Consider the following 21,194-nt stretch of genomic DNA (forward strand, 5'->3'; position numbering starts at 1 on the left):
AGTGAAATCTAATATCACGTGCGACCTTACCTTATAATGTGATGCATCAGTGATCATCTATGTCAGTACACACACGAAATTGTGTAGACATTTTGTTTGAGATATCGTATATTACGACTATAGTTATGTGTAGATTACGGTTTGTGATTCTTCTAAAGTCTAATGTAATGTAGCTTTAGAGAGAACATTGAGAAAAGTTGTTAAGTTCTATTTAGCGGGGTATTTTTTAAGCTATTGCATAGCTTTTATCTCAGACTTTGAGCGCGGTGACCGAATGTAAACATTCCGTAACGAAAAACCTAACACCCCCCACTCCAACCGGCACAGCGATGCGATATTATGCAATAGCTTTTCCGCGGCAGTCCACGAGTGCCACACGTATTTTTTTTAAATATGTATAATTATTAATACATAGTTGAATGATTGAAGATTGGAGATTAAAGTAATATTAATAAATAGAGTTTCGGGTGCATTCAAATTGAGGACGATAGTACGTCATAAAACAATTAAATATTTATTTACTTAAGGGCCGATATTGCCGATTTGGCTGTTATAAAAGTTTTCTTGATTCTGGAATTTAAAAGATTCTCAGTAGGTTATTATTAGTAATTAGCTGTAGCAGAGTATTTCATAGCAGTAGCAGTAGAATTGTCGGTATCAATAGCAGAAGCAGGACCACAGGTAGTCTGTGGAAGAAGCAGAAGAAGTAGCAAGACCAGTTGAAGCGATGCTATTCCATGCTATTCCATAATTATAATTATTATAGCATGTTATTGTGTTAAATGAACCGTTCTTAGGGTTTCAGTTTTGACCTCCAGGTTATGAACCGTAATTCACTGTGAACTTCAATATAGGAAGAGTAATAGATATTATACAACATATTCAGAGGTTTCATGTAATAACAGACAGACATTTTAATAAATAAAACGCAAACAACAATACATGCACTCGACCCGACCCACTTTGTGATAGCAACATGCGAAATGTAACATTTCTAAATTGTGTTTTGTTGCGTTTAGATAAGTTATCTTTTAAATATTAGTTTTGTTCAAATTGCATAACAGTGTCATGTCTGGTAATTGAATTCGTAGCGAATTGCGTTCTGTAACTTTTGTAATATCGGTAATATAGCATATTGATTATAACTTTCTGTAAAGATAACGTAACGTACTTGTAAAAAGACTAGCTGCGTCCCGCGGTTTCACCCGCATGGCTCCGCTCCTGTTGGGCCTAATTTTTGGGCGTAATGATATATAGCCTATAGCCTCCCTCGATAAATGGGCTATCTAACACCGAAATAATTTTTCAAATCGGACCAGTAGTTCCTGAGTTTAGCGCGTTTAAACAAACAAACACAAAAACTCTTCAGCTTTATAATATTAGTATAGATGAATTTTATGTAATAGACCCTTGACTTAAAAGCAAAATAAAAAAATCATATTTTTACAACATTTTTCATTGATCCGTTCCATTAGTAGAGTTCTTGTAGAGACTCCAATACATACGTATTTTTTTAATCCGATCTCTACTTATTATATTGCTGTTGTTAGCTCTATACGCTTTATAAAACACTTTTAGTAGAATGATGAAAAATGTTGAATGCTCATGAACAATTTTAAGATTATATGCGATATTTAATTGAATGTTAATTATAATAATTGTATGTTGGCAAAGCAGTGTAGCAATATACGTGCATTAATTATAATTTAAATGGTAGTGATTGAAATTCTAATAAAGCGGTAATATAGCATCTTGATAATAATTTAATGTACATTCATTATACAATAAATCAAATAAAGATGTGTTTGTTTTATGTGTTCGTTAATATCAGTAATCCGATTGTGATGAAAATTTTATGACTGCGTGTTATTTACTAGCTGGTGCCCGTGATATGTTTCATGCATCGACCACACATGTAATATATTGCAATAAAATTAAATATTGTGAGCATAACACAAATTTCAAAATAGGCTTAGTAGTGTCCGTAAAATTAAATGAACCTAGTAAGTAACATACTTGTAAATGGACACAATAATTATTGAATAGCAAATCTAAGTGCATTTCAAGTCTTATTATTGATTGAAAGAGTATCAAATATCACACATTTTCACTAACTTTAGAATTCACATAGATAAAGACAAAAAAGAGGCAAAAGTGAAACTTCTTTGGCACTATTCAAAATCGTCACCTTATAACGTGACGGTATTGCCATGACACGTGGCCTTGAAATTTTCACTTCAAAAATGTTTGAAGCAAGCGAAGCCACAGACTAAACATATATTATAAAAGTAGCGGTTTTCAACACTGAAATTGCACCCAATAAAAATTAATTGAGTGCGTAAATGTGAATTCACATGACATCACTATTATTGGAATTAAGGTTATATAGAAAAAAATATGCACAAATTTTTATACTTCCTTGAAAGCAATTTTAAGTGAATGTCATCTGTATACCATTTTCCTATATGATTCAATCTTTGGAGTGAGATTTGATGCTTAGATCGACGACTCTACTGCTAACTAAAGAACGATTCGTATCTATGTATCATGGATAAAAATGTATATACGAAGAGGAGATAAACAAAAAACTATTAAATATTTTAAAAGTAGAGTTTTTGTATTCTTCAAAAATTTCTTATTTATAAAGCATTTTAATGCTAGAAAAAAAATATACCAGCTGAATTGAGAACCTCCTCCTGTTTTTGAAGTCGGTTAAAAACTAAATAATAAATTCTATAAAGTTCCATGTTTACCTTTACGAGTAGGTAAGGACCGAAAGCACTTCATATATGTATAAATATATATGTAACACTCACTTTTTTGGCGAATTTACAATATGATGATAATATTATTCAAATTCTTTTGTAAAATTTACAAGAAACTTATCTATGCTATTAATTAATATTATAAAGTTAAAGAATTTGTTTGTTTGTTTGAACGCGCTAATCTCAGAAACTACTGGTACGATTTGAAAAATTCTTTCGGTTTTAGATAGCCCATTTATCGAGGAAGGCTATAGGATAGAAATCATCACGCTAAGACCAACAGGAGCAGAGCCACGCGGGTGAAACCGTGGGGCGCAGTTACTATAAAAGTGATATAATGCGTTTGATCAAAGTATTTGTCAAAACAATGATAAAACTGATGAACTCATATAATTTATAGTTTTTTGTATTATTTATAGCTTATTTATGCAAAAAGGTTTATTATATTTTGTGTGACATTAGAATCTCGTTTTTCTTATTAATGTTGAATGATAAACCAGTTGACTAGTTTAATTTAAATGATAAATTAATACCTTTAGTTTGGGGCCCCGAATAATACGAATTAATATTTTGTTCACACTTGGTTCTCTTATAAAATAGAGTAAAGATAGATTTATTTGTTTATTGTAGTGTTCTTCCTTTCACTCTTAAATAATTACTCGTAAGAAGGAACGTGACGAAAGCTTCGTAATTTTAAGATCAAGAGATAATAAGTAGGTAGGTTAAAATATGTAGTTATTTAATAATAATAGAGTAGGAAATTTGTTTACAAACTGATTGCACAACATTTGTCGATTATCAGGGGACTTGAATTATAATATTTTCGTTGGTTTTTTCAATAGAACAGGTTCTAATTATGTATATTTAATTACAAGATTAGTTGCATCATTTTAATAATTACTATTATTTGTGTATCATTTTTGCACTCAATTGTTTTTGTCTACTAAACAAAAATTTATTTTTAAGTAAAATTTCAAGGTCGCGTCATCACGTCATAGAGTAAGGCGACGATTTTGGTATCTTTGAATATTTCCCGAGAAGTTTCACTTCTAACACGTGTGCTCGGCACAATCGCTCTTTTTTAATATGTCTATGTATTGGGGCCCTATAATCGATTAAGGGCTCTTTATGTATCAAAGCCGGCCCTGTAAAACCCAGGTATACTAATAGTGTTCAATTTAAAGACGGATTTCTGCGGTTTCTCATTCACACATATATTACATATTAGTAATTCTCAGAAACTGCTCTACCATTTCATAGAGGCTTTTAATCGCGTCATTTGACAGTGTCAGCAAGTGTTTACTTAACATGTAACGTATTTATTTGATAAGTGAGATGTTAAGTTATTTAAATCTAAGTTGAATTTATAAAATAGCGTAACATAAACATAGTAAAACATTAGCAAATTTCAATTGGTTTTGATAAAGTGTAGTTTTTTGCGAAACTTAGATTTACGTATATCTTATTTTGCAAAAAAACAAACTATTTTAAGCTAAATGTGAAATATAGAACACGTAATTGCGAACCTATTACATTAGTAATACACTTAGGGATACACTCTAGTTTCGATATAGCTGTCGCGTCGGGGCGTCTTATATGATAATATAATATTAAATGAAGAAACTGTTTTTTTAGACTACAATCCCATCCTGTAAAAAATATTATTAAAAGACAAATAAAACACCCAGTTACTTATAAATTTTATATACATTATAACACGCTCTACATACTGAATTACTGAGGAAGGATCCCGTTGATGTCTTTTGTGTGACATATTTTTTTCTCATGATATTACAATTTACAATGATATTATACGTTTAGGTAAATCTGATGGTATAATTACACATAAGTAAAGGTTGTATAAAATTAAGTTTTGGTTTATTTTAATAGTAATTGCTATTATTATGAACTTGAGTAATTAGTTACTAATTAAGGTAATATAATATGATAGAGTATATAGACAAAACCGTATCAGTATCTAAAGTTATATCTCACATATACGAATAATGATTTATTTCAATTAAATATATTAACTTGAAAGATAATATTATATAAATGCTACGTCCAATCCATAGCCTTGCCAAAAAAACGAATGTCACCAAAAAAACCAAGCACGCATAATTCTGTCAACCCTAAAACAATAGCTCATTCCGGGAGCGCTTTTCCTGTCAACCGCAGGAAAACGTTTTCCCAGCCCCACTCCGGCACGGAGGTTTTATTTGTCCGCTCCGACGGCCGCCGCCAGTCGCCAGACCGCCGTCGCACGCGTCGCGCGGCAATAGTTTCTCGCGGGAAAATTGTGTCGCGCGTAGCCCTAACCCTTCACTGGCCTGTGGTATATTCGACCATCGAAATGGATTATGTGCATGTATGTTAGTGAATACTGTGTGTTGTATAACGCTCCCGGACCCCCTCTCAGCTGCTACTTCCTATAACGTGAGTAAAAGTTTCAGTTTCGTTTGTTTTTGTGTAGGGCTGTCGATTTGCAATTTATGTTTAAATGTCAATTTTTTGGTGCGTAAGGATAAGGAGCGATCTTTTTTTTTGTTAATAACTTAGAGTAATTTAGGATTTGTAAGCACAAACAATTAAGTTTTACGTAACTTAATAATTTTATGATAAATAAAGTGGTTTGACATTTGTACGTTCAAAAGTAGAGTCGATTGTAAATTTTGTAGAGTTTATAAACTTTGTGGATTATTGTTTGTAGAGTCGATTAAAATGTGTGGATAACTCTTATTTTTTATAGTTTTTAAGTAAAGTGCATTTATTTAAAACACTTTGACACTAATTGTTATGTAAGCGTTGAGCAAGTATTATGAGAATTTGAAACTGAAAGTGGTCTTACGAAATACGTATCCGTGTACCAACTGAGATGCTAATGACCTGTTTTATTAGACCATTTTGATACCTTGACTCTCTAAATATCATGTGTCAGTAATAAATTAAGGATAATAGATTCGATTTAATCGAATGGAATTGATTATGACGTAGTTTAACGAATTTATGAGTAATATTTTTGTTGGACATGTCGAAACTCGTATATATACCTAATTTATCTTATATATGTTAAAAATGTAAGAATTTCTGATAAAACAAATACCTACAGTATTAAACAATTCAGTAAATATTGAAAGTAAAAAGTTAAAAATAATTAAACTTATGCGACTTATTGTACTTATGTTCTTAAGATAACATACAATATTCATGGAAAATTTACGTAATATTCTGGGCTCTATATTATTTAAGATAACCGTGTGAGAATTGTAATAATCGCCTAATTATATCTAAAACGCAATCCCTGACATACTTAAACTGTTTTATTTTAATATGATTATAATTTTAATATCTTGAGGTTTACGTACAAAAAATGTACGTACCTACATCCTTTAACGAAATTTTCCATAAATTATCAAGAAACGTAAATGAGTATGAAAGAAAAAATTATAACAATACAATGAAAAAAATCACAAAAGTCGCTCCCAAAGTGACGATCAAAACTTTGAATATAAAAGCTATATAATATCTAAACTTGATATATACGATCATTTATAACCTTTTTTACAGACGAAATTAATATTCAAAGAGAGCTGACTTATTTGCGAAGAGCAAAAACTTGTCGTTTATACATTTATCGACAAACATCGGTTGGAACCTTTGAACTATAAAGGCTCTGCCAGACGAGACATTATTATTTCTAGAGGTGATAAAATCCAATGTGTGTTTCGTTTGTAACAAACAGATCGGTCGATTGACGTGAATCTTGGTGTGATAGTTCAAGGATGTCTTATTAAGATTTAGGTCTATAGTTTTTATATTGAAAATAAAACTTTAAAGGGATGAAATCAAGGAAATTTTTACGTATACATCCTACTAATATAATAAATGCGAAAGTTTATGAGGATGGATGTATGAAGAGAGAAGAAATTTAGCACACATATAGATGGTAACTTGGATTAACACATAGGATAAGTTTTATCCAGGAAAGCCCACGGGAACGGGAACTATGCGGGTTTTTCTTTGAAAATGCGGACGAAGCCGCGGGCGTTAAGCTAGTAGGAAATAGAAGTCAGGTGATCACGTGAAGTGCGTATACGCGGGTGGTTAACTATTATAGAATAATATACGTAAATTAACATTTTAAAACAATGAAGCTATAATTATATAAAAATCGTAAAACCACAGGTATTTTTTTACGAATTTCATTAAATACGTTGCGTAAATATCTAAATTTAAGCTTCACATTAACAGTAAACGATTAAGTCGGTATGTTAAATTATGTGAAGCAATCTCAGGGAAATGAATAAATGAGAAGGATATTCGAGTATCCGATTGCCGGTATGAAATTATTCTAATTTCGATGTTGGAAAGGTTTTTATTGAGGTTAAGAAAACCATTTTTAGTGATGTTTCAATTTATGTCTGTCTACGAATATGCAAGTTTTATCTTTACGGCAATCGCTTTGTTATCATAGTTTTATTAGTGATTTATTTTATTATTTAAGAGTTTTATAGCCTATAAACCTATAAATATAGTATTTCTATTCTAATATCTATTCTTCAAAGGCGTAATTCCATATTAATGTGTATAGTCTTTATTTTAAACATTAATTAAAAAACCTGATTTTGTAGAGTTCGGACAATATGGTCAAATATAAACTAAACTACCTCTAACCTCTCAAACATTAATATTGTACTAAGCGCGAAAAGTTGCTTGGATGAATGTTTGTTACTCCGTCACGCAAAAACGACTGATCGAATCTCGGTGAAATCTCGGTAGAGATAGATCAAATATTCATAAAAGATGTTATTTTTTGTAGTGAAGTGACGCATCATCTTGAATCTTGTAAGGAAATAAACTTATAAGCAAGAAAAGTGATAAATTGAAACAATTCAATTATAGTTCTAGGGCTGTCAAAACCCCCAAAAATCGATGTCATCTTATTATTCATATTATACCATAGTACTTTAATGAAGGTTAATAAATAAAAAAATAATATGACAGACATAATAAATAACTTTCGTGTTATCATATCTATGCATGTTAATCAAGAAACAAAACAAGATATATTTATTTACCATGAACTTTATAAAACTAGGAAACGTCAATTCGCAACGTACTTTAAAGCAATGCATTCAGATATAAATAAAAAATAAAACTATTTATGATAATTATGTTGTTTATGACTACCTTAAAATAGGTTAATGGGCTTTATTTATGCGATCATATTTAGTCAGAAATAGTTTTTAATAGAGTTATAATACTATAAAATATTTTAAACTGTACGAGTAATTTTTGTATGAATAGTTTTAGAGATTTATTTAAATATGTTTTAAATTCGACTGTAAACAAAACAATGGTTTTATATTTTTGAATAAACTTTGAATTGAAACGCTTTTCAATATATTTCGCTGACTCTACATTATTCCTGAGTGACATTTTATCATTGGTTTATTATATGAAAAAATTAATCTATTTTTTACAGTTTTTATTTGATTACACGAATTTTATGAGTAAATTTAATATTAAAAGTTTTTAATATTTAATCTCAAAGAACTCGTTCTTACCTACCTGCTTACATAAAATACAATTAAATTGTTTAACAGTTGTTTTGGTATAACTTATTAAAAATATAAAGTATTTTATGACTCCTTACATAATCGGTATGTACAGTCATTAAAAAATGTCCACATAAACATGCTATACTAAAAATAATGCTTTACATGCAATTATTTAATATTTTAGACATAAATTTTTATCAGTAAAAATTTCACTTTTATGAAAAGAGTTAAGCCTTGATTGTCATACTTGTCTTTTTAGTTATATAATCTTATATATAAAAATGAATCGCAAAATGTGGTGGTAAGCGCATCACTCGAGAACGGCTGAACCGATTTCGATAATTCTTTTTTTATTATATTCGTTGAGGTACGATAATGATTCTTATGTAGAGAAAACGTAAATATTATGTACCACGGGCGAAGCCGGGGTGGACCGCTAGTTTTTTAATAATTATTTTACAATCTTTCTTATCTGGACATAGGTATAGAGTAATTTTCTTTCATATAAATAGATAAGGGGCTATTTACTTATACTCGTATTTATATACCCAGTAGCACCTATTGATTTTTTAATATTGTTTTTGTAATTTGTATTGAATAAACGTTTTTTCTTTCTTCTTCTATCTTATAAGGTAAAATAACTTTAAAATTAGTTCAATAATTGAAATAACAAATAGATCAGTGATATAATAAATCATATGTCGTAATAATTAGTCAGGTTGATATCTCAGATGAGATTTTGTTTCCCTTATCAACATTACTTGGTTTATCTATCGCTTGTTATCAATGCAGTTAAACGTCACGTAGTTGAAATGAGATAATGTTTTGTTTGAAAATATAATGAGTTTTTTAAAGATGCAATTATTTATATTAATGTGAATCATTTAATGAACCCACATAAAAGGATATATTTTTTTATCTACACTTTTTAAGTTTTGTGAATAATTCGATTATATAGTAATGTAGCAAAGAAAATCGTTACTCTACATTGAGTTATTATGATGTATGCAAAGGAATTTATAGTTATAAGAATGTTTTAAATTAAAAGAAATAATATAGGAATTAATAATTCTGATGAATTGATAAATGTTTTTTGGGGTTCGTATGTTTGTTACTCTCTCACTCCAAAACTGCTATTACGATCTGTCTGAAATTCCAAATAGAGATAGATTATGTTCCAAATCACTTTACACTATACATCTCTACTATATAGACCTATACGGACTCTAACAAGTTTCAATAAATAAAATGTGAACAAGATTATTAAAAAACGACTACGAATATCATTGTCACTGGGTACACCACGAAGATGATAATTCGATTCTAATATTTGTCTACGGACAGGTTCCATTTAACTCATGTATGTTATGTGTTTGACGTACAATCACATAGAAAAGCTGATTAAAAAAATAATTAAATTTATCGAAATTTCTTTAGGCGCGTTGAGAGTAAAATTGCAAGGTCATGGCAATACCGTAACGTTATGGAGTAAGGCGACGATTTTGGTATCTATGAATCGTGTGCTCGGTACACACGCCCTTTTTAATGCCAATGAGGATTGATCATGTCTGATCAAACCCTCACAAATAAAAAAATACGTGTGGCACTAGAGGACTGCCGCGGTAAAGCTGTTGCATAGCATCGCATCGCTGTGCCGGTTGGAATGGGGGGTGTTAGGTTTTTTCGTTACAGAATTTTTACATTCGGTCGCCGCGCTCAAAGTCTAAGATAAAAGCTATGCAATAGCATAATAAAAATTCAAAAAAACAAAATCGTTATTACGAAATCTCAACTACAGATAATAAAATACTAGTCTCAACTACAGTTACATTGAAAAGGTCATTCCGATAGATGAGTAGAAGTTAGGAATAATTGAGTTTTCAAATTGTGTAAGGCTTATTGCTAGAACATTTTACTATCGTTGACTTAAGTACAGTTATAACTTCACATCGAAGTGTTTTGTTAAATAAATAATGTATGCTAACATTACAAATTTGAAGAGGTTTGTTTGAACAAGCTAATCTCAGAAATTACTATTTTCAATTGACTGATTATTGTGTTAGATACTCCATTTATAGAGGAAGGTAAAAGACTATATAACAAACTAGCTGTGCCCCGTGGTTTCACCCGCATTGCTCAGCTCCTATTGGGCTTAGCGTGATGATATATAGCCTGTAGCATTCCTTAATAAATGGGCTATCGAACACCGAAAGAATTTTTCAAATCGGACCCGTAGTTCTTGAGATTAGCGCGTCCAAACAAATAAACTTGTCAGCTTTATAATATTAAGTATAGATAATATATTATGTATATATGTTTCTTATGTATTCAAACGTGCTATTTAAATTTGGTGTGTATTATAAATTATTTTTTTGTTCGACTGTACGTCTATGTAGTTATAATCCTACTTACGAATGTAAAAAACATTTACATGTATGTAGGTGAGACTTACAGCGTTTGGCAATTGTTTTTAATTACTTTATTAAATATAATCTGTGTGAGTCTTTGTTTGCTATCTGTGTAGGCTTATAATTTATTTTATTTTAAATAGTTCATTTTTGTTAATACCACGAGAATATTACTACATCTTTGTTTAAATAAATTAAAACTGGGTTTCTATATATCTATATTATTTTGTAAATAAATCTTATCATAACAAATACATCATTTCAATTTATACTATGAATATACTCTTTTTTGTTTTTTTTGGCTCTTCCTAACAATAATTACAGTAGGGTAATTATCTAGATTTCCCTTAATTATTTCATCTATACTATACAATATATGTACATACATATACTTCATACATACGTATATCTTTACTTGCACATGTGTGCGTGCTATTACACACTATTACAAGTTCATTATGTAACGATAGATTTAGCGCCAAAATATTGCATTTACGCACGGTTTTGCTCAAATTTACGTTTGGTAAGTTGGTTAAAAATGTAGGTTAGTGCAGCGGACCGTTTACTATCGCAACCGTTGACCAACTGCTTGGGAAATAGACGGTGAAAATGAAGGATATTATTACGTTTACAACGTATTTTAATATTTTTATATACTTTTGGTTAATTTGATTGGTATTTGAGTGATTGAAGTGAGGTTTTATATGTTTGTAGCATGTTTGGACCGAGTTGATGAACGATATTATGACATTTTTGCAAAAAAATATATATGTGATTTTATTTTCATTTTATGAGTGTTAAATTTTTTACTTGAACTACGTTTAACGTGCATTTTATACGAAAACTTTTAAACAGTATGTTCAAAAGTATATTATTCATATATTATATCAGTTGTTTTTCTTTGTTATTTTGTGAAAACCTGAAATTGTGTAAGAAAATAAAGAATATGTAGTAACCTAATGTATGTATGCACCCTAATAACGTATAATGATTAAAATACCCCAAAAAATTACGTCCACCCGCTCGCTCTCAAAACTTTATATAATATGTTATTATGTAGAGCAAAATCTTTGTACCCCATTTTACTAAAATTACATGAACGAAATAAAAACGCACACCATACTTATGTCATACAAGCTCTTTTGTTTATGGTCATGGTATATTCGACCACTGGACCACTAGTTGTTCTACATACTTTCAAAAACAAAATAGCAGCGTTGTCTGTCACCGCAGAGTTAGGCAAGAGATTATGAAATGACGGCAGTGCATTAGAATGCATTCGTGAGGTGAAGGTCCGGTCATTTGGTCGCATTTAGCTAATTAGCCTGAGAATGTTATGTTATAATCACAGATAATATATATATGTATTAGTTAGATTATAATGTATTTCGTAGTTTAGTTTATAGTATTATAATATCTATGGTCAATTGGATGGATCATGGACGTGGAATGTTCGAATGAAATGTTATGGCCTGATATTTGATGATTTGGTTGAGTAAGCATTATAATCTTGATTACTGGATACCTACATAATCATAGAGAAAATTGGTTGGATATATGTTATCAATGTGAATGGTATACTATTTAATCCAACAAAATTTCGTAAGCAATACGACTCTTCTAAAAAAAGTTTGGGGTGAAACTTTTTAAATGTTTTACAATGAGTGATGTGATATTATGGACTCTACAATATGTTATGATAAAAATATGCTTTTCCAATAAAATATAAAGATACCTTAAACGATACCCTTAAAGTTTCCACAGATAGCAACTGATCCATCCATAGAGTAACCAGTAAATAACATAAATTGAAGACAATCTAAGAAGATATTCGCATTTACCAATATGCCACTCGATGTACAAATATAAGTTACATAAATTTGACCACAGATTACATAATATAACCTTTAGATTTAGCAAGAGGTAGCTTCTTGCTTTCGCCGTATGACCTTTCCTATAATGTTAGGGTGTTATTAAATGCATCTGCTAGTCATTGCAACAGCATGCATTTAGGCTTAGTGTTTTGTTTTAATAAGCTTGCCTTTCTCTTCATTATTTTGTCAATATGTTTTAGCATTTGTTTTACGTTAAAGTGCAAAGTATATGTTGCGAATGCATAGATTGTTCTGAAGCGAAAATCCAATGCTATTTGTGTAAAAAGTTTTATGTTTTTGTCAAACCAATATTTTAATAAGATATTTTTATTGTTTCTTTATTACGCCGGTTAGCGGGTTATTTTTTTTTTACTTTTATGCCTACAAGGAAATAGGTACACGGAAACCATATCAATAAATAATGAATCTATGCACACACAGACAAAGCCGTACTACAGTGTACATAGTTATATTGTGATATTTAAGCTAACTCATAAATTTTATATTGAACTCTTCGTTTTATATTTATATGCTACTTTTACAACTATGTATTTACTTTAACAGCATTGCCCTTTAGAGTTAATGTGTAGAATGTTCCAGAACCTGTCAAATGCTGTTATTAAAATGTGACGTCAATTGTTTCATGAAGAATAACCATAGATAATTCGATTGGGTTTTGAGTACTGTATAATGTTATTACCGTTATGATTTTTGTCAATATATAAGTTAAACATAGCTGCGGGATATCAGATCAATGACCGAGGTCACATGAAGATACATAATGGATAATTTTTAGTGATGACTCAGTGGTTGTAAATGATTCGAGAATGTACTATTCATTATTTTTTATGAAATCTGTAATGATTTATTCAATTTTCATTTTATTTTATGTTACCATAACTCAACTGAGAGCAGATGTAATAAAGAAGTCGGTTGAATAGCAATATACATATATATTATTATACAAGTTGCAATCTTATTTATCTGTGGCATGACTTTGAATAAAAATAATATCCTCACTTTCCCGCTCTTTTCGCTGTCAATGTCAAATGTCACTTTTTTTCAAGGTATACAATATCCGTCCTCTCAGGACTCAGAGATAGGAAATTATTGCCATATAGGAAAGAGAAAAAGAAGAAGAATAGAGTTATGCGAAAGTAATTAGAAATTTTATAAAACTTAGCCAAATTCACCTCTTGTTATAGCAGGGGGAAAAATTCCCAATAGAAATTAATGTCTACACTCTAGAGGAATGAAATAGCTTTGCTCGCAAGGATAAGGCTGATTAAAATACATTTCATTTACTTAAGGGTGCACTCACACACATCAGTCACCGTCAAGTCACCGATGACTGATCGGTGACGGTTCGTGTACGTATCCACAAACACCAGTCACCGTCATGTTGTCCGTCAGTCACGTCGCCGGTTTGACTGAATCATTGAACACATACATCAGGTTAGTCAGTGATTAGACGTGTGTCACGCTAGAGAACATGTAGCAATTGACGGTAGCACGACGCTGACTGAACTGAGACGTGACGGCACCGGGTGAGTGGGGATAAAAGTATGATACATGTATGGAAAGATTATTTGTCAACGGACTGCGTAAAGTGTACAAGTATATTTTGAATGTGCTAATAATTGGCGTGTAAACAAGTCTCACAGTGATTTACCGAGTGTAATTTGTGACTCATTTTGATCCCACGTTTCGGACTTTTGAGTGAGTAAAACTTATAACACTGCTCACACATTATAAACCTGAAAATTATCATAGTTTCACTATATAACATTTTCAAGAAGAGGGTAAAAACAGAAGAAGAAACTTTGAACAACCTAGTTTTTCAACAACAAAATAACAATAACATCTGCAACTGTCATAATTCACTGTCAAGTGTCAACTGCCAATTCACACAAAAGTTGCCATAGATAAAAAAATTATATGAATATTTTCTGCTAATGCTGTGTCTACACGATCATTGATTAATTATGGCTGGAGAATGTTTGGCATGTAATTTGAACGTATTAGTGACGCATAAGAGAATCAAATGCACTAAATGTAGTGCACTTTATCATACGGAATGCGTTCTATCAACCAATTCTTCACAAGTGGCCCGTACTAATTGGATATGTCCCGCTTGTGTTGCTGCTTCTCGAAGGGGTGGTGACAACACAAACACACCTATTAGGCCTTCTCCTCGTGCAGTGACGTCCCCTGTGGCTGCTTCCTCCATTGGTGACTCCGCGAATTTTTCTACCATCTTGTCGGAGCTCAAATCATTCCGTAGTGATATGCAATTGAGATTAGACAAACAAGAAGAGAAGATAGACACTTTCAGTGGGGCTCTTGATTGTTTACAATCTGAAATAATCGAAATGAAAAAGTGCTTTCAGTCACTTCGCACCGATCTAGACTCTGTAATGGAATGCTCCAGTAAATTAAAAGATATAAGCAATCGTAATGAGGCCGCTCTGAAGTGTACGAAGAACTCAATTGTGGACATTAAAAACAAACTAGTTGAACATGAAAGCTCACTAGAATTTCTCTCGAAGAAGTTCGACGATATGCAAGCTGATTCCTCGTCACAGACATTAACTACAACTGAATTAAAAGTCAGTACTTCTACTATTGACAATAATTTGAAAACTCTTCAAAATAAGGTTAACCAATTGGAACAAATATCCAGAAGACATAATTTTGAATTACATGGCGTACCTGAAAAAAAGGATGAGAACTTAAATTCAATTGTGTCTAACTTGTTGGATAAAATATCTGTCTCGCTTCCCAACGATGCTGTTATTTCTTGCTATCGTGTGGCCAAACGGGTGAAAAGTACCGACCGTCCGCGCACTATTTTGGTTACATTGATGACTCCTAGGCATCGCGATATGATATTATCAGCAGTGCATCGCTACAACAAATCTAACTCCAGGAATGTATTGAACTCGCTTGACCTCGGTGTTGTAGGTGAAGTTAAACAAGTTTATGTAGCTGAAAATCTCACACCAGAAATGAGACATATTTTCATGGAGGCTAGACAAGCTTCTAAGACACTTGATTACAAGTTCGTGTGGGTTAAGTTTGGGAAGGTCTATATGAGAAAAAACGAACATTCTCCAGCTGTAATCATTAATAGTCTAGATAAGATTACAAATCTGCCTTAGTCTTTACATAATTATCTGCATCTACATTTAATTTTTATTATTATTATTTTTTTTTATCCGCTGCATTATGCTAATTTTTTACCAGAATGTAAACAGAATTAGAAGTAAGCTTCAGGATTTCTTTTTAAATGTATTAAACTGCAATTACGATATTATCTGTTTAACAGAAACTAATCTCGATCCTTCAATTAAAGATAGTGAAATATTGGATAATCGCTATAGAATTTTCAGGAGAGATCGGGATAAGTGCACTAGTCATAAAATTTCTGGTGGAGGTGTTTTAATTGCAGTAAAAAAAGATTACATAGTTAATAGAGTTTTCGAATGGGAAACTAATGTGGAATGTATTTGGCTGAGCTTAATTAACTTTAAAAATAAACACATTAGCAAAATTATAAAAATATGTCTAGTGTACTTACCACCGGATCTTTCCATTGATAAACTGAAAGCTTTCTATAATAATACTACTGAGATTTTGTCAGGATCCGATGATTCTTTTATTTTACTGGGGGATTTCAATACTCCTAACTTAGATTGGATTAATTGTAACGCGACGAAAACTGCTACTCCTAGACCTTTGTTTAATGACGTTAAAGTCAACTTAATTTTAGACTTGATGACTTATGGCAACCTTAACCAGTACAATTTTATCAAAAATGACAATAATCGCACTCTGGATTTATTTTTTGCCCGTTTGATTCCGGTATCACTTGAACCCTCAATCGCACTTAGTAAAATGGACGTTCATCATCCACCTTTTGAAGTGTGTGTGAATGACATTCACGTCCCGTCCCTCGAACCATGTAAGAATAATAAAATCTTAAATTTTAGAAAATGTGATATAAATAAATGTAAAGATGAACTTAGGAATATTGATTGGAAGGTTCTCCTTTCCTCCGCGGATATAAATGAAAATCTGACACAGTTTTATGACGCTCTAAATCTCATCATTAAAAATAATACACCTTATAAGCAACAAAGAAATTCATCAATACCTATTTGGTTTAGTAACTCTCTAATCAAATGCCTACGGGAAAAAGAGAAATTTCATCATAAATTTAAAATGTATAAAAACCCACGTGATTATGACACTTTCTCTCTTTTGCGTAAAAGGTCTAAAAAGATGATGAAGGAGTGTTATAACAATTATTTAAAAGATGTTGAATCGTGTCTACATAAAGGTAACATTAAATTATTCTGGAATTACGTAAAGAGTAAAAATAAATGTTCAAGTTTTCCCCAACTAGTTAAATATAACAACATTGTTGCTACTAAGGGTAGTGATATCTGTCAAACTTTTGCTAAATATTTCCATTCTGTATATGAAAATAATGCCATTGTTGAGGATCCCGTCCACAACAATTGGTCTAATTGTCTTAACAAAGTAGTAATTGAAGCGCATGATGTTAAAAAACTTCTTAAACAATTGGATCCGAACAAGGGTCCTGGACCGGACGGTATTCCATCTCATTTTGTTAAATCTTGCTATAACGAGCTCACCTTACCACTTTATATAATTTTTAATAGATCTCTATCTACAGGCATCTTTCCTGACTTTTGGAAGATCGCTCACGTAATTCCAATATTCAAATCCGGCGATAGATCGGACTGTTGTAATTACAGACCTATCTGCATACTAAATTGCTTTGCTAAAATATTTGAACGTGTTATTTACAATCAAATTTACAATTTTGTTAAACCTTTACTTATTTCTGAACAACATGGATTTGTCGCGCGTAAATCAACAACATCTAATTTAACTGAATATGCTGACTATCTCCTAGAAACTTTGGACAACAAAGGACAAGTGGATGTCATTTACACCGACTTTCAGAAGGCGTTCGATAAAGTCAACCATGAGCTCCTGATTAAAAAGCTGATGATTTGTGGCATACATGGGAACTTATTGCGTTGGATCATCTCGTACATTAAAAACCGCACTCAAATAGTTGCTCTCAACGGCTACCTATCTGAACCCTATTCTGTTCCTTCCGGTGTTCCCCAAGGTTCCCATCTTGGCCCTCTTTTGTTCGCGGTTTTTATAAATGATGCACCCTTACGATTTAATATAGGTAGTAAATGTCTACTTTATGCGGATGATCTGAAACTATATAGAAAAGTCGATAATATTGCTGACTGTCAGTTGCTTCAAGAAGACTTAATTGCTCTTCATGCCTGGTGTAAGAGAAATTTAATGAAATTAAATACCTCTAAGTGTCATGTTGTCACATTTACTAATAAAGTAAACAGTATTAACTTTTCGTATCAAATTTCAAATATTATCTTAGGTCGTAAAGAATTCATACGTGATCTAGGGGTGACATTCGATAAAAGTTTATCATTTATCGATCATGTCGAATCTACTGTCAAAAAAGCCAATCAAAATTTAGGCTTTATATTACGAATGTCCAGATCTTTTAAAAATAAAAATAGTGCTCTAATTCTTTATAAATCTCTGGTCCGTAGCACCCTTGAATATGGCTCCTCAGTGTGGTCTCCATTCTACAAAACGCATATCGACAAGCTCGAATCGGTACAAAAACGATTTTTACGTTCTCTATGCAATCGTGAACACCTTAGAAGATCCTTGCCCACCTATGACATTCGACTTAAATATTTCAATTTGGATTCACTTGAAATGCGACGTAAATTCATTGATTTAACTTATATGTATAAAATTATCAATAACCTAATTCACACTGATATGCTTTGTAAATTCTCTTTATATTGTAACGCTCGTGTCACTCGGAACGCTAAACCCTTCTATATACCCGCCACTCGCTTATATATTTCTTATAATAACCCAGTATATAGGTTATGCCGACTATATAACGAAATAGTTAATAAAGATAACACTATTGACATTTTTTCAAATAGTCTAGCCAGTTTTCGTCGCCTAGTACTTACTGCTCTGCGTAGCACCTGAAGCATACGGATTTATGTTGAATCTTGTTAGCCTAAGTATATCTTTTATTGTATTTTTTTTTTTATTGTTGTGGTAACAGTATTTTTAATTGTTTTTACATCTTTCACACTCTAAACATTTGTGTATCCATAGAATAGGCTTATACATAGAACGTTATTAATTGTACTTGAATAATTTGTTTGTTATATTGTTGTATAAGCTGTTTGGAAACTAATAAAATAAAATAAAAAATAAAATTTGACGTGCCTGACCGGTGACGTCACTGATAGATTTCGTGCCGGCGACTGTCGTGTGGGAACAGAGTCATACTAGAACTATTGATACATATTTTTTTTTAATCCTGTCCGGTGACGTGCCGTGACGGTGACTGATGTGTGTGAGTGCACCCTAAGACTGTAACAAAAACATCCATAACAAAGAAATATCAAACAAATAGTTAATATAAACCACAAATAAACGTATTTACAGATAAAAGCTTTAACATAAACAAATAAGTGTGAAAATCAAAGCAAATACTTGTCACTTCATCCCGTTAGAGTTGGACAATGCACCAGTGTTACTAGGTCAATCATTTACTAACAAATACGACTTGACTCTTTGAGTGAGGGTTGAATAACACTATGAGAATGAATACATTAGCTAGACAACAGTTATAAGTGGGTCAAGTATTGAATTTTGATCAGCAAATGCTTTTAATATTAGGTATTACTAACTTAAGTGATATCGCTCCTGAGAAACAAATGTTTTTATCACAACTTTACATTACTTTGTCAATCGATACATTTTTATAATATTTATATCTATATCTAACAGACCGCTATCCGCCCCAGCTTCGCCCGTGGTACATGTTTAAGTTTTTTCTCCATAAGAACCATCCTCGTACTTCAAGATATCGCCAAAGCTTTTTTCAAGTGCGTTGGAGGACATCTTCAAGACACTCGATTGGAAAGAACGGGGAATCAACATTAACGGCCGATACATCTCGCATCTGCGCTTTGCAGATGATATAGTTATCATAGCAGAATCCGTGCATGAGCTCGATGAAATGTTAAACAATCTGAACAGTTCTTCTCAGCGGGTTGGTCTCAAGATGAACTTGGACAAGACTAAGGTCATGTTCAACGCACACATAGTCCCTAGACCCGTGAGCGTGAGTGGATCCGTACTAGAAGTTGTGCAAAACTACATCTATCTTGGCCATAACATTCAACTAGGCAAACACAACTTCGACGTGGAAGCTAGCAGAAGAATTATTCGTTTGGGTTGGGCAGCATTTGGCAAGCTTAGTTACATTTTTAAGTCGGAAATCCCACAGAGCTTAAAAACGCGAGCATTTAACCAGTGCATCCTACCTGTAATGACGTACGGAGCCGAAACGTGGACCCTTACATGCGGACTCATCCATAAATTCAACGTTGCGCAGCGGGCTATGGAGCGAGCTATGTTAGGAGTTTCTTTGTCTGATAAAATTCGCAACGAGGTTATTCGACAAAGAACCAAAGTAACCGACATAGCTCGCAAAATAAGCACGTTGAAGTGGCGGTGGGCTGGCCATGTGTGTAGAAGAACAGACGGTCGATGGAGTCGGCATGTACTCGAATGGAGACCACGTACAGGCAAGCGTAGTGTAGGACGCCCTGCGGCGCGTTGGACTGACGACTTAAAGAAGGTGGCCGGCATTGTGTGGATGCGATATGCAGAAGAACGGGAAAAGTGGCGAGATCTGGGAGAGGCCTACGTTCAGCAGTGGACGGGAATAGGCTGATGTGATGATGTGATGACTTCAAGATAAAAAAAAAATTAACGAAATCGGTTCAGCCGTTCTCGAGTTATACGCTTACCAACACATTTTGCGATTCATTTTTATATTATAGAAGATTGTGGGAATGTATAGGGCAGATGTTATTTTTTAATCCTCTACATAACTACGATTAATTATAAAAATATTCGCTTACAAAGTTTAAAAACAACTCATTACCAATTTAAAAACTATCTTTTTCATTTGCTCCAATTTTTTTTGCAATTAGTTCGTGCAACTTAGCTTATCAAAGTTAATCAAATTGGTTAAAAAAATTTAAGAGAGTGTCGGTTTTTTTAAAGCATTAACCAGAGGAAGGATAGCATGGGCGGATAATTTCTACAGCTGTATGTCGTTTACTTTCGCTCCAACCTTCTTGAGTCTATGGATCCGGTGTAGTTGTCTAATGTCTATCAAGATTAAGTCACATTAAGTTTAGACTATGGGCTAGTGTTTGAATCAATAATATAAAAATAAATTGCAACAATTGTTGACTACTGATAGAGTATATGTTTTTAAGTTAATCCCTCAGCCCCCGGAATCACAGACACAATAGAAAATCTATTGTGTCGCGGTCTCATTGGGCCGCTCGGTGGTCAAGGGCCCTTTCCCATTCCAACATTCCCTAATTACTAGAATTTCACGTATCCCTTTCAATAACTCAAAGTACCATCATAGAATACTTAGCTAACGCTCGCGCT

The 21,194-nt window shown here is 32.4% G+C and overlaps 1 protein-coding gene across 2 annotated transcripts in view; it reads left to right on the forward strand.

The window, feature by feature from the left end:
- Positions 1-4,988: 4,988 nt before the first annotated feature.
- Positions 4,989-21,194, forward strand: part of sona (sol narae metalloprotease) — a 130,210-nt gene continuing 114,004 nt past the window's right edge. The window contains exon 1 of one of the 2 annotated variants that reach the window (XM_090116027.1): positions 4,989-5,201. The gene's annotated coding sequence lies outside the window, so the exon portion shown is untranslated. The remainder of the gene's footprint in view (positions 5,202-21,194) is intronic. The other variant, XM_090116026.1, reaches the window with a different exon arrangement.

This window comes from Colias eurytheme, chromosome 25 (genome assembly GCF_061535395.1).
Source record: "Colias eurytheme isolate Ceu_HAF_F1 chromosome 25, ilColEury1 Martin Lab GWU primary, whole genome shotgun sequence".
Taxonomy (NCBI): Eukaryota; Metazoa; Arthropoda; class Insecta; order Lepidoptera; family Pieridae; genus Colias; species Colias eurytheme.